Source organism: Cibotium barometz, chromosome 37, assembly GCF_041138505.1.
Source record: "Cibotium barometz isolate CiBa-2024 chromosome 37, ASM4113850v1, whole genome shotgun sequence".
Taxonomy (NCBI): domain Eukaryota; kingdom Viridiplantae; phylum Streptophyta; class Polypodiopsida; order Cyatheales; family Cibotiaceae; genus Cibotium; species Cibotium barometz.
In genome coordinates this window covers 30,217,916-30,233,736 of record NC_141082.1, presented here as the reverse complement: position 1 = coordinate 30,233,736, position 15,821 = coordinate 30,217,916, and positions in this window count along the sequence as shown.

The following is a 15,821-nucleotide window of genomic DNA, read 5'->3' as shown; positions in this document are numbered from 1 at the left end:
ATTGTAGCCTACATAAAGTGTGTGAGGCTCATTGTAGCCTACATAAAGTGTGTGTCAGGCTCTAGAGTAGGGACTCTGCTTGTCCCAAAGGGGTAAAGAGTCCCTCGTTTAGCATAAGCTATGTTCAAATAGGCTCCATATTATAATCATTGCCTAATGACATATTGATTTTAATATAATTCTATGACTACTCCATTAGCAGAGTATCTATAGTACATGGAGTAAATCCTTAGTTAACCTTGGGATAAGATACACTTTATGTAAATGGATATATTCATTGTCACGAAGTTGAATAGTGACTGTGCCATGCCTAGTTACATACTTGAGGCTGTTGTCCCCAAATTGGAGGGGATAAAGGTTTGAAAATTAGAGAACCATTCTCTATTGTATGTCATGTGGTTGGTAGCACACCGATGTCAAAGTACCAATTAATGTTACATCCCAAAAGAGAGTTTCTCAAGGATGTGGCATAGGCTTGCTTCAGTAGGGGCATAAGGTGTAATTGGCTTGAGCCCGCCGGGGACGATAAAATTGAGATTGTGCACGTCTTTTTGTGTGACAATCTTTTTCAACGTGTCCAATGCATTGACATGTTGACAATCTTTTTCAACGCATCCAATGCATTGAAAGGTTGACAATCTTTTTCAACATGTCCAATGCATTGACACATTGATGATGAAATTGAGATTGTGCTCGTCTTTATTTGCGACAATCTTTTTCAACGTCATCCAATGCGTACACAAAAGGAGCATGTGACAAAATTTTAAAAATTCAAGGGCCCATTTGAGTTGCTCAAATGGGTCCATATATGGTTATTGGAAGAAGAGCCGTAAGATTTGGTCCAATTTGCCCCCACACAAGATTGAGCCCACACTTTCTCTTGGTGTATTTTAATCATATTGCTTGAAATAACTTGTGGGACTCAAAATAGTGTCCACTTTTACAAATATGTCGACTTTTATAAAAATAGCTTACTTTATTGGACATGCAAGCCAAACTACTCAAAATAGGTGTAAACCTTATGAATGTGTAAACCTCTTATAAAATCAAATATGTAAACCTTATGAATGTGTAAACCTCTTATAAAATCAAATATGCACAAGGGAGCTTTCACACATCCTAATAAATATATACATCGATAATGAATATGGATTTTGCCCACCAAAATGGAATAAATGGCACGTTATTGTTACAAAATCAAAATAGTGTTCCATCGACACCCAAAATTGAGTGTCTCAAAATCATCCTGACCACCCAACCCTTTGAGATGGTTGCAAGTTGGTAACCGGGTGGAGAGGCTTTAGACCAGACACTAACCCTTCTGCTACACCTCCTCAATAGACCTAAAAAGAATGAAACTTTGCATATTTTTTCCTTGACTTGTATAAGACCCACATATCAAGTTTCATGCCCAACTTCAAAGGAGAAGGCCCCTAACAGCCTGTAAGTCTCTCGAGTTCTTATGTAGTCTTGACTGCATCAGCTATCAGATAGGTACTTTTCACACCTGCAAACACCTTCCTCCTTTGTGTAAAAATCTCATGAGATTGGGTATTCTGCAAGTACAGTGTATGGAAATAATCCACACAAGACCTTCAACCCTAGTTCTCTTCTAGCATGGAGAAAACAGGGTTGGAACATGGCACTTTGACTAGTTTGGATTTTTGGAACAAAGCAACACTGCTAGTCCCAATCTACTGCCTTCCACACTCCCACCAACTTCAAAACTTGTACTGTAAGGATTCCACTCTGCAAACCTTGTTCCCTACTATCTCTCACCTCAATCTCCCCTCTTGGCTACAAAACCCTATTCCACGTAGCCCTTAGAATTGCCTGCTCTGCAGACAGCCTACAACCCACAAGAAAACACCACAAGATAGAGATAGGAAGAAACACTAAGATTCAAGATTGATGCATATAAGGAAAACCTATCATTCATTTAGATCATCACTCCTCCATATAGAACATAGCCAGCATAAGAATTAGGGCTTACATCAGCATTGGACTAGATCATCATGGGCACTTATTTGAATATGTGTGTGTGTGTGTGTGTGTGTGTGTGTGTGTGAGAGAGAGAGAGAGAGAGAGAGAGAGAGAGAGAGAGAGAGAGAGAGAGAGAGAGAGCTTATTCATAGAGCATTGGAAGAAGGTAAGGTTCTTTGCTTGCTCATAGTAACTTGGAGGAGTCGATAAAACAAAAACCCATGGGCTCTCTTTTCATGGTAGCATCTCTACATCTATATCGTGTACAAAACCAACGAACCTTCAAAATGACCTATAATAAACATGCTCTCGAATTAGCACCACCAAATACACCAACATGTGAGAGACTGAATCAAATTCTAGTTGATCTATACCAATTTCATAAAACGATAATTAACTTCATATAGTCTCTCTAGATCCCCAATGTAGCCTAGCTCGTCTCATCGACAAGGTTCATGTCACGAGCACTTGCATGCAATTTGTAAGATTCTTCCCCAGCTCTCAAGATGTCCAGTATCTTCCCCCTGTAATCAATTCCCTCTTCAGAATAATAAAAGATCTTGTTTCTACCTATTTTGACTTAGAGAGAGAAAATGCTCTAGAGAGAGGTTATTCAGATTTTAGATATTTTTGGATGGAAAAATATCTCTTCTTATTAAAATAAATTCCCCCGAAACAGAAGTTCAAAAAGATTTTCAGAAGGTGCATTAGAAATAAATTATAATCTGTTCAAAAGGCCTTATCCTAAGGGTCCAGATTTTTTGAAAATTTTAAATTAAGGTTCTGAGGAGCCAATCAGATTAATCCAAATGTATAGAGGAGATAAATTAAAGAAATAAAGAAAACCAACCCAAAAATGAGTAAATACTCACATAAAATGAAGAGTGGACTAAGGACCAAAGGAAATACTAAAAAAATGAATTTTTGACACCTCAGAGTGGGGATTCCCCCTCATGAAGGAGGCGCCTATTTCACATGTGTGGTGGAGTTTTAAATTCTCAAATATTGAGATATTTCATCTCTCCTCTCTCCTAATTCAAGTCTAGTTCCAAAAAGTAAGCTAAACTGACCAAAAAATGGTAAAAAATTGACCAAAATGATTTGGAAAATTCTAGAATCAGCTTGCTTGGTTAGAAGCTCACTTTTTCCTATAAATAGAAGCCTACCCCTTTGTAGAAGCTTAATAGTGTTTTATGCACTGTTACTCTACTCCTCCCCAGAGCCAAAAATAGTGAATTTATTGATAATTCATTAGTTTTTGACCTTTCCCGCCACTCTTGTTGCAAACAAGAGTAGATCCCTCAAACCATCAAGCCAAAGGAAAGCTCACAGAAATTTAAGTAAGCTAGAAATCCTACTTTTTCTTTATTCCTTTTAATGGTTTTCTAATTTTTATTTTCTTTAAAATGAAAAAATGATGTTATGCCTTGTTGGAAAGGCTTTCCCCCTCTCTTCATTCTTAAATTCAGCCTTTCTTTATCCTAGATAAGTAATCAAATTATTAGAATTAAAATTTTCATATTGTTTCTCTTTTAAAAGTGGAATTTGATTAGTTTAGAATGCTTTAAACCATTTGGGATAATTTTTAAACAAGTAACTTGAGGATAGAAAAAAATTGAAAAATGGTCAGCCATACAAAGGAGGTTATGGCAAAATTTTCTTAAATTTTATGAAATAAGTTTTATCTTTTATTATTCAAAAAGAGTAATCCCCACCATTTGTGTATTCTAAAAGTGTTATTTTCATTCTAGGCATAGAAAAATGCATAGTAGAAATATTTTTATTATAAAAGTGTTATTTCAATTAAAATATATTTTCTATGCATAGAAAGCTGCATATTGGTTATTTTTTTATTATAAAAGAGTGATTTTTATTAGATTTAAATTCTATGCATAGAAAGATGCATATTGGTTATTTTTTTATTATAAAAGAGTGATCTTCATAAGATTTAGATTCTATGCATAGAAAGATGCATATTGGTTATTTTTTTATTATGAAAGAGTGATTTTCATTAGATTTAAATTCTATGCATAGAAAGATGTATATTGGTTATTTTTTTATTATAAAAGAGTGATTTTCATTAGATTTAAATTTTATGCATAGAAAGATGCATATTGGTTATTTTTATTATTATAAAAGAGTGATTTTCATTAGATTTAAATTCTGTGCATAGAAAGATGCATATTGGGAATATTTTTTATTATTATAAAAGTGTTACTTTCATCAATATTGATTTTTATGCATAAAATGATGCATAAAAGAAAATTTTTATTATAGAAGTGTTACTTTCACCAATATTGATTTTTATGCATAAATATATGCATAAAAGATTTTTTTAATTATAAAAGTGTTACTTTCACCAATATTGATTTTTATGCATAAAAGAAATTTTTTATTATTATAAAAGTGTTACTTTCATCAAAATTGTTTTTTTATGCATAAATAGATGCATAAAAGGATTTTCTTTTATATAAAAGTGTTATTTCCATAGAAGTTGGATTTTATGCATAGATAGATGCATACAGAATTTTTATATCAAAATAAGAGTTCTCTTTAATCCTATGTTTAAATCCCATGAATATTGGTAAATGAATAAGTAAATACTCTGTGAGAGAAAATTCTACCGTTTCATTTCTCTAGGATAGTAATGAGAAAATTCAGAAAAACTATCCAAGTCAGAATTTTAGATAAATGATTAATTTATTCCTCATAGGAATTCATGATTAGTTTTAAATTCAGTTAAGCAAAATACTCAATGAATGAAATTCAGTAAAGTAGTAATTGAAATATTACCCTTCGAGAAAGTTAGCTCAGGGAGAACCTTTCCAGACTCAAACCCTGAATCAGACTATGACCAAGACTTAATCTCCTTCGTCAGTTTCAAGAAAAGAGGATGTGACCAGTTCAGGAAAATTTCACTTAAATCACCCACCGTCTGAAATCAAGTTAAGACCGTTGATTCTGATCTGAGGATGAAGGTTGCAGAATTCAGGAAATTTTGTTGGAATTTTAGACCTGCGATCTAGAAGTATTGGGATACGGATTTAAGATATACCCATTGTATTCAAAAGAAAATCAAAACTGAAAAACTTGCATAGAAATCCTGTTTTCTTAAAGGATTGTCTTACGCCAGAATGCTGGAGGGAGCATTTGGTATATGTGTTTTTCTAAGGGAAGTTTGGTTGTAATAGCTAGTGGGGAGTGTTCAAAGGACGGCTCACGTGGCAAAAACCTGCCCAGGTCTTGACCAGCCTGGGTATGGTGAAAAATGGTGTGCTTCCGGTACGATGGGCGAGGGCCGATGAAGCGGTCCCTGAGTGAAGTGCCAGGACACCTAAGGAGGATCCTGGAGGGTTTTGACTACGTGATGCACGGGCTCGCGGTGCTTAGGACACCCATGCCTATGTCGTGGAAGATATATATATGTATGATGATGAGAAAATTATTGTAATCTGTTACTGGATCTCGTTTGCTGACCTGCTGGTCTCAACGGAGAGTCCAGAGTGATACTGTTTTGTAAGAAATAAGGATTGAATGGAAATTTTGAGTTATGACATATAATTGTTTGTCAATGGATTGTTTTATAAGTTAAAGTTTAAAGAGGAGTGTGTGCATATCTGTATTCTAAAGCAAAAGTTAAGAAAGGCATTCAATTATGGGTGGGTGAGTATTTGTCTAGTTCTACTAATTCTAGTGGTTGGGCGGTGGTGGCTAACCCATGGGCCAGATGGGGTTAGGCTGGAATCAGTAGGAGTTTTAATAATAAAATTGATTAATAGGAATACGCTTAGAACTCGAGTAGTTAAATAAAAGCCTGAAGACTTAGATCAACGGCTATGCCTGATTCAATTACGAAAAAAGCGTTGATTCCTTCAAGTTAAGTCTGTAATAGTTTCCCTTCTATCTGATTTAATCAGATAGAAGGTTAGTTCAGTATCTTGACGTCGTTAGAAAAATTCGTTAAGAAAATAAAAATGGTGGAATCGTCCCCGTTTTTTGGGCATGGGAAATTTTCCCGGTTTCGGTTTTCGGAATGACCACCAGCTTAGTCTCATGCCCAGACATTCGAGGGTGAGGCCCCGAGTGGGAAACCCTGCCCCACGCATGAGGGAGCTGCTTCCGCCTGCTAGCTACTGGGAATCCGGTGTGCGGAGGGGACAGTGGGATCCCACACAATTGTTGTTGAAATGATGCAATAATACACGAGTCTTGAGTAAGATGCATATCATCAATCCTTTTGACTCGAAGATGTTGTCCATAGGTCCACATGCTATTGTATGCCCAAACCTAAAATCACAAGCATAAAGAATGTTATCATAAAATCATGCACATAGAATACTGGAAGTGTGGGCCATGCCATGTGTTACCTCCTTGTCACATCCGAGACTGAGCTCGAACTCCTCATGCATATATCATTGACATGGTGGGGGTCACCCGTTGCCTCTTGGATATTCTTTGTATATTTTGTTGCCATTATTTGTCGTACTCTTTGATCCATTTTTGCATACATTCTAAATTTTTTTGCATATTCTAAATTATAGATCATGAAAATACTTAAATTCTCTCGCTCATCATGATCAAGACATACTGGGAGTCTCTTTCCATATAAAACATCTTTTGATGATTTACTTGATTCTTCTGTCGTCCAAAAAGGGGGAGCCTACATCAAGAAGCTGCAAGTACTTGAAGAGATAGTACATGCACTCATGATGCCCTCTGTCGCCATAGATCCTTCGGGCCTGGCCCTCTAATACGTAAAACCCTTTAACACTCCCATGAATCTTTCAACCCAAAACATCCATCATGTGCTTACAACTCCAAAAAACTCTACCTCCTCAACAAGGTGGATAAGCACATGGACTTGGATGTCAAAAAAGGACGTAGGAAATTCTTTTTCCATCAAGCATAGGAGATCTATGCAATCTAACTTTTTTTGTGGAACCTCCCAAGTGTCTATTTCCTTTGACACTTGGCAAATGATAAAACACCAATCTATAACTAACTTGAATTGCAAAGAAGAACCCTAGACACTTTTTTGAAGGAGTAGTACCTTGCAAGCGACCCCAAATGGCATACAAGATCTCGGATGCCCTCGGTTATGCATCCATCAATTACAAGTGGCATTTGATAACTCCAGCTCCGAAATAGGTACTCTATTTGTGGAGATAATGAAAAATATATTAGAACCTTATGAGAGGAATAAGCATTGCTCCCTCCTTAAAATGTGAAGCACCGTGCTTTTGAGACAGAGAACAGAGTTTTGATGCTCTCCTCGATACAAAATGCAATCATTGATGCATGCATGGATCGTTTTGTAGTCAAGTCCAAGACTCGTCAATCATCTTTCATACCTCATTCCTTGTTTGTGGGATTGTGTTATCAGGCGGTAGAATCTTACTAGAAAGTAATCTGACAATAAAAATAGTTTCTTAGGAAAATAAACATACCCTATCACTTGGCATCCATGTATATGATCCACTTACGTTAGTAATGCTGAAACTAATACATTGCTCTAGGAGTAGTGAGCTTGGAGGTTTAGGATGAGGAAGGTCACATATAATCTTGTCATAGAAGAACCCTCATAGATCTTTGTGAGTGCTTCTTCTCAGATATATTTTTCATGAGGATCATTGTTATCTGCATTACTCTGAAACTAGTCATCAAGAAATCTAGTCATGCCATCAGCATCATGCTCTGCATCATCAAGTTGCTCTATTTAACATGCCTATTGCTCTCTCAACCTTTGAAAAGTACTAGGATCTTGTGCTCTAAGAGCTCACATACACTCTACTCACAATCGAGAGTGACCTTGATATATAAGGGTACATCCTTTGCAATATCATAATCTGGAACCTGTGATCCAATACAAATTAGATAATCGTAAAGACAGAATAATTCATAATAAGACAAGTGATAACAAAGCACGAGTAAACACATTTGCAAAATCTCATCAAATTTTGACATCATGTACACATGCTATTTCAAATAAACTTAAATTAATAGGACCTTGAGCGCCACAAGATATAATAAGTGAAAAATGTAAATATACTACTATAATGTCATGGATCAAAGCCCGTTATAAAAGACATGTGCACTAAAAATGTTATGAATATATCTATTCTTTATGTGGAGCTGGCGATCACATACGCCAACCATAATTCACTAGCAACTCCTCACTAGCATAATGTAACAATCTAACTACATTGACTGCAATGTATCTAGGCACATCTCTACTCATGTGCACTAGCTCATGACCATTTTCACACTCCAAAAATTTATAATTAGTGCTTTCATACCTCCCTATGCTACTGTTGATCCGCAATATATTTCCTTGAGTGTAAGGTCTGCCATCGATATACAATCTCTATGATTCATTATGGGTAATGCCTCTTCTAGCGAGAGAGGTAGCATTAGCACGTAGCCCATATGTGGTCATATTCTTGATTGTTGAGATGGGGGTGCATGTGTGTTGCTAGATTTCTATTAGGGGTCCTTCGCATGCAGTACCATGGACTACCCGACATGATCAGATCATGCATCACCTTTGTTGACTTTATGTATACATTTGGGACATCTAGACTCCATCCATTGGATCCTTCATCATCTACCTTGAGGAGATAGTCCATTGAGGCCATAGATGGATGATAGAGTTGCAAAGTTTATTGACTACACATGTTTACCATCTCTGGGATGAGAGAGATTGACACATTTGGCAATCCCTTGCCTGTTGGTCATTGAGACACTTCCTAGAGGAGACAGATGGGTCATTTTTTCTCAATTGGGATGATTACTATCATCTCTTATTTGAGTGTCCTACATCCTTGTGTAATTGTGATTATATTATTGATGATGTATATACCATATCAGCATAGATGATGATGATGATGTATATACCATATCAGCATAGATGATGATGATGATGATGATGTATCTACACGTTGAGAGATTTTTAAATTCCCACGAGCTATAGCTAGCTAGCACTGCAAGAAGTCTAGATGAAATCAGGTATACAAGACACCACCCCCAAACACCCAACAAAAAACACTCACACTAGAGGTCTTGGCTTGCCTCTCTTTAACTCAATGGTCTTGGCTTGCCTCTCTTCAACTCAATGGTCTTTGCTTAAATGCAGCTTCGGACACCTCTTGATCCTAACAGCTTTTGATTTGAACACCTTTCTGTTTCAAGTAGCTCCTTAAACCCCTTAGAGCTTTTTCCTGACTCTGACAGCCCCTACTTTGGATGTTTTTAGATCTTAACACTTCTTGCTTCAATCAATTCTAATTGTATCTCCTAATTCAGTTAGTAGAATCATCAACCTTAAAGACTTGGCTTGCCTCTCTTCATCTCAATAGTCCTCGCTTCCTTAGCTCTCATTTGATTGTATTTTCCTGCTCCGAATAGTCTTGTTCCACACAGCCTTGATCTGACTAATTCCTAATCTGACAACTCTTTGACCTGACCGACTAATATGAGACAGCTCCTTGTCTAACAATTCTTCATCAGACAGCTTCTCATATGACTACTCGGATCCAGATAGCTCTTAATCTGACACTTCCATCTTCAATCAGCTCTAGACCAGTTAGCTTTGTTCCTTCACTTCCTCCAGTTAGTTGTGGTTTAGACATCACTGATCTAGTCAGTACTATTTTAGTCACACTGTTTAGACATTGCTATTTCAGTCACACTTATTCAAATGCTTCCTACCTCTGATCTGACGACTTCGGACCTGTACAGGTTCTAATATGTCTACTTCTAGTTCCATACCATAAACTCACAAAGCATATATATATATGTTTTTTACAAAGCCAGAACTCATAGTTCCACACTCACCCACTCTCACTGACTATCAGCATCTCTCCGTGTGTGTGTGTGTGTCCCCCTACCACGACCCTTAGCTAAAGACCCTTTATAGAAAACTCCAAAGAGATGACTTTTTCCTACCTTTCTTCCTTTAGAAAAGGATTTGCTGCACGATTTCTTTGAGCTCCCTACCTTCTCTTTATTTTTTCATTGTCTTTGTTCTTCTGGATCTCTCCGTGTGCATCTTGATGAATAGCTTTCCCTTTTTAGTAGGTGTATGGTCTTGTATGACTACCTACCTTCCCTGGTTGATTAGATAGATTTCAAACTACGTTGACCATCTTAGCCAACAAAAGTTGAGTGTACGAGCGACATTCTAAACCATCATTATCTATGGTTTGACCACTACTCCTAGATTCCATAGTGTACCTAGTAGAGTTGTTTGGATATAGTTCATGTGTTTAAGCAGTCAAGCATGGTGCATGAAGGTAGTGATGGCTTTATTGAGGTGAGACTTCATAGAGGCAAGGCATGATTATGCACACATATCACATGGATTTTGAGAGCTTTTCATTTGACGTAGGCATTTTCATAGATCTAGTGATTATGGAGGCACCATTGATGGAGGCTACCATACCTATGATGATGCATCAGTTTTTGGTCCAGGCCTTGACTTGGATTATGAGGCATTCTTTTGTGATTCTCATGTGATGCTTATACATTGATGCGGATACAATTTATTAGGAATTCACCTTTGGTCATATTGGAGATTATCTTGAGAGCCTTGTGCTTATTGATGCGGCATGCCATCATGACACATTCATCTTCGTCCTTGGTGGATATCTAGACCATGATCTTGGTGGCATATTACATTGTTTTCTATTAGCTCAGGGCATCCTTGGTGACCACCTTTCAATAGTGGGGTAGTGTTACTTCATATAAAATCCAGGTGGCACATGCTCGTGACTTGGGGTGATATGACTTACCCTTTTGATCTAGGTGGCATGAGATCTATGGCTATGATCGGGCAATTCCTTGGCTTCACATTCAACTCAAGAGGATGCATTATTATCTTCATCATCATCGGCATTGTGCCAATTCCTTTTCATTTTATTTAGGAGGGGTCATATGCCCTTGATGATGATATTGAGACGACAAAGAGAATATTAAGGTGTCCGGGAAAACCCTAATTCCCATCTTGTGAGATAAAAAAGATGGGGGCATGCAAACAAACAATGAGTCTAAATATAGATTAAAACTAGAGATAATACTTACTAGGTTTATATGAGTAAAGAACTCTAAAAAAATTGAACATTCTATGAATACTTTCACTACAAACTCATACATAACCAAATTTAACGAGTACTCTAACTTTTCTTTTGTTCCAATGGCAAACAGGTTCCTACTCATCCTTCGGTACACCGCCTCCTTCAGCACTCCTACAAACTCCTATGACAGGGCAAGGAGGTGTGTCCTCATCTCTTCATCAACATATTTTGCAACATCCTCTAGATCTATGCAACATGAAGCTGATCAGGCATAGACATACTACGAGCAGAGAGTTCCATGTTAGTGTGTGAATTGTCGAGGCTGGCACAGACAGGACAACAATGCCGTATCTAATGACCTAGATATTGGAAGATGTCATGATGCACCGGTACACTAGAGAGACAAGATCAGCCCCTATGATAAGTGATATTTCTTTTTTCTAAGACTTCTACATTGACTCATTCAAATTCTATATAATCTTGATAGACAAAGTGATATATAACATGCATCTAGGTAGTACAATCATCATAGACAAATCTAGTTGTGCATCTTTCTGATGATGATGATGATGGTTTTCATGGGGGCTTGATCGATCTATGCTTCCTCGCATGCGACACAGTCAAGCTATTCTTCAATTATATAGATGGAGACATGTACTCACTAATTACCTCCTGGTTCTCAGTCCGAGATGTCTTGGCGATCATCCCTTACCCAGTCACCCTAGTAGCTCTGATATAGACATATAATCGTAAACATTATGGCAGCTGGTTGGGAGCATCACTCTCCCAGTCACCCTAGTAGCTCTGATATAGACATATAATCGTAAACATTATGGCAGCTGGTTGGGAGCATCACTCTCCCAGCTGATGTAGAGGTTTTCAGCTTTTGGGATACTTGCTATATGATTGCGCCATCTACTATTTTTGAAGGGGGTCGAGCTCTTTTTTTTGCATTGGATTTTTATGTCCCAGTTCACTTTGATTTCACTCTTATGACATTTTGTGGACCTATCTATTTATGGGGTCCGTGGCATCAACTTGCCCACTACATTAGTGAAAAGATGCAGGGGAGAAGAGAGGTTGAGCTCTTGCAAGCACACACACACTCACACAAACCCTAGAAGAGAACACACAAGGTGAGAGGCTAAAAATTCTTCTTCTTCTTCACACAACAAAAGAGGCCTACAATACAGATAAAGTGACTAACACACATAATAGAGTATATACAAGCGGTCCATAATGTGAACATGCTAAGAGGAGTGTGGGTAGATGTGGACTAGTTGGTGTAGTCCAGTTGTAGAATCTTTGGCGAAGATATGTCGGTGTGCCAGCTACCAAACCCACCAGTGATGTAAATGTTGAATAGTCATGCAGGCGCCTTGTGAGTGTCAGCTCGTGTTGAGCTTGACATCTCAACACTCCCGCTCAAGCTCAACTCTAGCTCATGAACTCCAAGGATATCTCAAAATGTGTGGAGCTTCTTAGCTCCGAAGGCCTTCGTGAAGATGTCAACGACCTGATCCTATGTTCTCACGTAGGCCAAGTCGATGTCGCCTGCCAAGACTCTCTCCCTGATGAAGTGGTAATGTACCTCAATGTGTTTCATCCACGCATGAAGAACTGGGTTCCTGGCCAACTGTATACTGCTTAGATTGTCACAATATATGATAACCTTTCTCTCCACATGCAACCCCAAATCAACAAGTAGATTGCGTAACGAAGCTACCTCACATGCTTCCAATACAGCTCCTCTGTACTCTGCCTCTATACTCGACAAGACAACTATGGGCTACTTCTTGCTGCACCATGTCATAGCAACGCTCCAATGAAAACATAAATCCACTGGTAGATCTCTTTGAGATGCTACCTGCCCAATCTACATCTGTGTACCCATATAGCTCTGATGGTACACCTGCGCTGCATAAAACAATGTATAGTCAACAGTGGCCCTCAAATACCAAAGTGTGCATCGTACATTGTCAAGTTGTGGTTTGCGCAAAACCTACATAAATTGGCTCTTTAAGCCAACAGTGTAACTCAACAGTGGCCCTCAAATACCAAAGTGTGCATCGTACATTGTCAAGTTGTGGTTTGCGCAAAACCTGCATAAATTGGCTCTTTAAGCCAACAGTGTAACTCAAATCTGGCCTGTTGATAGTGACATAGATCAAACTCCCCACAATCTTCCTGTACACATAGTGGGATCCTCCAACACATAGTGGGATCCTCCAACACATAACCTGCATCCGCACTAAGCTAGCCATTTTGATCTAATGGCACCGAGATTGGCTTACAATCAGCCATCCCATACTTGACAACATGTCCAATGCATACTTGGACAACATGTCCAATGCATACTTTCTCTGTTATAGCCAAATACCCTCAGGTGTGCGAATGACCTCAATTCCCAAAAAGTAGCGCATATCTCCCAAATCCTTCATCTCAAACTTCCTTTTGAGAAGATTTTTCACATGCTTAATCTCATCCAAATTGTCACCCCCAACAATAAGATCATCTACATAAATGGGGATGATCACAATACCCTTATCACTCTTGCGCACATACAAGGAGTGATGTGCATCTGCCATATGAAAACCAATAGTGATAAGATACTCAGCAATCTTGTCATGCCATGCTTATGGAGCTTGCTCCAGCCCATACAAAGCCTTACGAAGCTTACATACATACTCTGGGTAATCTATATCCTCAAAACCTGGTGACTGATCCATTTACACCTCTTCTTGCAAGTCACCATGCAAGAACGCATTTTTTACATCCATCTGATGTAAAAACTAGCCTTTAGTTGTAGCCATCACAATCACAGCTCTCACAGTCGCCATCTTTGCAACTAGGTCAAATGTCTCCTCATAATCAATCCCATGTGTCTGTGCATATCCTTTGGCTACCAATCTAGCCTTGTACCTGCTTATGCTACCATCACTATTATGTTTCACCTTATACACCCACTTACAGCCAATAGCTTTCTTGCCTTCAGGCAATGGCACCAAATCCCAATCATTAAGAGTGATGAAATGATGTCAATGCCGAAGAGAGAGGACCGTGGTGGGTAGCAAAAGGATAAGGAATAAACCATGGTCGGATGTGTGAACAACACCAACAATGCTCAAAGCATGTGAACACACTCAACGTGCTCAAATCAAATGCTAACCCACCCGAAATGTGAAGCACATGTGAAAATCCTCCACAAAATACAAAGCGTGTAAGCACCTTTCACAAACACAAAGTGTGAAAAACACCAACCAATTCTCAACACAGACCCCACGTCACAAAATACCATCATGTGTATACCCAAGTCAAAATGCTTTTGAATTACTAGAGCCACAAAACAAATACCACCACTACATGCGAGCAGTCTTCTCTAGGGTAAATGAGGGTATAAGGTAGGCCAATATCTTGGGTAAATGAAGTGGCCAAAATGGTGTAAAAGGTCCCAAGCAATGTGAATGGCCAAAGATAGAGAAGTGTGAAAAGATAAAGTAAACCCCAAGGTTTGATGGAAACAGACACTCTTATCTTCTTCTCTTTCTTTTGCTCAAGGAAAAAAAAATCCTTCTCCTCCTCATGTTGGTGGCCAACTAAACTTCACCTGAGAGCTCCTTTTGAGCTTAATGAAGGTCTTATCCTATTGACCTTTGCTCAACTATGCAACTTGAAGGAAGGGAACATTTTGTTCACGTATCTTCTAGGCTTCAACTACACTCTAGATGATGTGGAGCTCATTTCGCCCCATCTCTATGTGGATGAAAAAAATATGGTACATGGGATTGATGGGGTTTTCCACTACATAGTTTATGGTAAGGGCGTAGTGATGCACGAGCCAGCGAGACAGATCCGATAGTGCCGCACAAATATTTCTGGCAAAGGGCTAATCGTCGTACCAAGATTTTTGATTTTTTGTTTAGGTTGATGAACCAAAATATGTGTATCCTTTCAAGGCCCACTCTCGCTCTACTGCCTATGTGGTTAACGTGTTTTTTGTGTGTTTCTTACAACTCTAGTATCTCTTATAAACTTTGATACATCCAAAGTAAACATTCTGCCATTTTTGTTACCCTTTGCAACCAAGCGGCATTGATTTTTGAAGTCTTCCACAAAACATCCTTGAGGATTAAACCTCACTTTTGCAGACCTTGCTCAACCATTTTCCCAACAAAACCAGGCTCTTTGTAATATTTGGGACATGAAGTACACCTACTAGGTACTTCATTTTTCCATCCTATATAGACAACGGCACCTTACCAACGTGTGCAATAGGATGCAAAATATCATCACACATGTTTCCACATACCCTAGTTTTTCCATTTTTCATATATCTCTAAACCACTCACCATGGTCATGTGGTTAATAGCACCGAAATCCACATACCTCCCGTACCCTTTCTTCTTTCAAGGCAGAGAGAGATCTCATTGGTAAATAACACCCCAAGCTTTCTATGAAGATTGCCTAATTGAGAGCCAATCCTTGACTATTCGATATACGAATACATTCGTGGTCTTGGGGGTCTTACCTAATATTTACCTATATTCGATATACGAATACATTCGTGGTCTTGGGGGTCTTACCTAATATTTACCTATATTTTGCTTGGAAAGTACCCGACTAATTGGATCCACCCTACCACCCCACGAATACATTCATAGCCTTGGGGGTCTTACCTAACATTTACCTATATTTTGCTTGGAAAGTACCCGACTAATCGAATCCACCTTGTTGCCCACTTTTCAGATTTGGAATACGGTCATCTAT